The 2,286-nt window shown below is 41.0% G+C and overlaps 1 pseudogene; it reads right to left on the bottom strand.

Moving 5' to 3' along the window:
• Positions 1-918: 918 nt before the first annotated feature.
• On the bottom strand, positions 919-1,555 carry LOC123485082 (annotated as a pseudogene).
• Between the last annotated feature and the right edge of the window lie 731 nt (positions 1,556-2,286).

Below are 2,286 nucleotides of genomic sequence, written 5' to 3'. Positions count from 1 at the left end.
CGGTGGAGAGGATGTCTGGTCCAAGTCTGGGTTTAAGGGTCTCTTTTCCAAGCTTAAAAGGATAAACATTCACATGCAACACCATGGGCCAACAAAAGGTTGAATAAATTGGCCATGCTGTCAATCCAGCATGACTTCTGCCACGTTCAAAACAACTGGAAACTCGGAACTGGGAAATCTCAGACTTCAGAGAGTTCAACACTGAAAAAAACGAGCTCCGACTGGGAAAATACGTTTTGAACGGTCATCCATCTTGGAATTCCAAGATGGGAACTCGGGCCTCTTTCTAGAGCTCCGGCCTGAAAATCACTGATGTCATGATTCAACCGAGTTCCCAGTTGTCTTGAAAGCACCATCAATCCAGAGAATGCCAGACTTTGATGACAAAATGCGCCCACGAAGGACCGCCGCGCCACCTTCCTGTTCAAGTGAGCACAGCACAACAAGGTGAGTCCAAAAATGTATTGTATGTTGCTGCATAAATGATGTAATATGCCAGGGAGATATGTATACTGTCGCTAAGAAAGTAATACTAAGTGTATGTTGTGTAGTAAGCTGTTAGTAGCCCATGTGCCTCACCCTAATAATTTGGTCTATTTACCCCTCATAACTTAGCTTACTGTTCTGACTTCATGGTTCACATGTAGCCTATAACATGTTTTTAGAGAAATGTAATAATTGAATATTGTAAGAGCTTTCATTGTCTGCTTATATGCCCCCTTTATTTATCCTATGGTTCTGACTTGGTGTACAGGGAGAATACTGTAAGAACGGCCCATGTTCTGAATTCTGTCTCTGCACATTTCAAAAGTGCTGAACAAATCATTATAGTGACTACGTCCGTGTTAGCTCGCTCATTAATGTCTTAAACGAAATTACGGATTGCCTCATATCCACTAAATCGAACAGTAATGTAGGCTATACCAACTGAAAGGAACTAACAGTAAATTGGCAGATGAATATGTGTTGTTATTAGGCCTACAGACGGTTGATATTGATAGTGGCTAATATTTAATAAACCCTTTTGATTAATATGTCTGGTAATACTTTTGCCATTCTGTTGCTTATGAGTTTTGTTATTACTTTACTGTCATAATGTATTACATTTCTGGGTCTGTAATGTGCAGATTTCTGGTAGTGGGCACGGGCTCCAGGTCCACCAAACTTCTTGGACTCTAAGCTTTGAGGGTCGGCCACCAGCAGGGTCCTATCGCACTGGATCAGCATATTCTTGATCTCCTTCATGGATGCCTCATCCACATATTCCTGGTAGTATGTGATCAGGGCTTTGGAGATGGTCTGAAGGATAGTGTAGATCTGTGCCACGTGTCCACCACCCTTCACTCTGACTCTGATGTCAACTCAAGCAAAACGCTAAATGCCCAGCAGCAGCACTGGCTCCAGCAGCTTGTTCTGGAGATCGGCTGGCTCAATCATCTCAAGGGGTCTGCTGTTCACCTTGATGAGGCCATCCCCCTCTTGCAGTGAGCGACAGCGGAGGCTCTTTTTTGCGTCTGAAAACCTGGACAGTTTGCAGAAGACCTTTGGCTGGCATGTTTGTGAAACAAGTAAAGCACCCAAAAAATGTTTTATCTGATTCTATTTTTGCCTTTTTATCAGAGCTCACGGGGGAACATACCATCTTCAGTTTAGTGCTGTTTGGAGAGATAATCTGGTTATGAATTTCATTTTGAGGTGCACATTATTCCAAATATGCACATTTACAATGTATTGTTTGACAATCTGTGTGCGGGTCTGTGAATTAAAAAATTAATCTAAAAGTGTGTACTGAAATATATATCTGTCCAGAAGAGTTCAGTGTAGTGTACAAACACAGTTACAGTTTCCAGAAAGAGGATGAACCTTTAATACGGATCGGCAGTAATTTTGGCAGGAGGACCATGACTTCCAATTGCAGCTTTTGCAGCACATCAACTTTTAAATGACCATGACTGAAGATGAGGAAGATAGGAGGTGGCAGTGTGACTCTTCCATCTTTACTTAATGTCAAGTAGTAGCAGTAGAGTAGATTAATACTGTACAATAAGCCCTACATAAATGGGTCACAAATCATCTACAGTATAATAATGTTTCATGCTCTATAAAATATCCATAAATGTGAACAAATACATTGATGGTTTTGTCACACAGCTATGCCACATTATGAATCTTTATAGAGCATGATGTACGGTTATAGACTATTTGTGAAGCATCTATGTAGTGCTTATGAAGCCTATATGAAGCCTTTATAAGATGCACTTCAAATAAAGCGGGACCCTACTTTTA

The sequence above is a fragment of the Coregonus clupeaformis genome, unplaced genomic scaffold (assembly GCF_020615455.1).
Source record: "Coregonus clupeaformis isolate EN_2021a unplaced genomic scaffold, ASM2061545v1 scaf0567, whole genome shotgun sequence".
NCBI classification, from domain to species: domain Eukaryota; kingdom Metazoa; phylum Chordata; class Actinopteri; order Salmoniformes; family Salmonidae; genus Coregonus; species Coregonus clupeaformis.
This window is presented reverse-complemented; position numbering and strand designations above follow the sequence as displayed.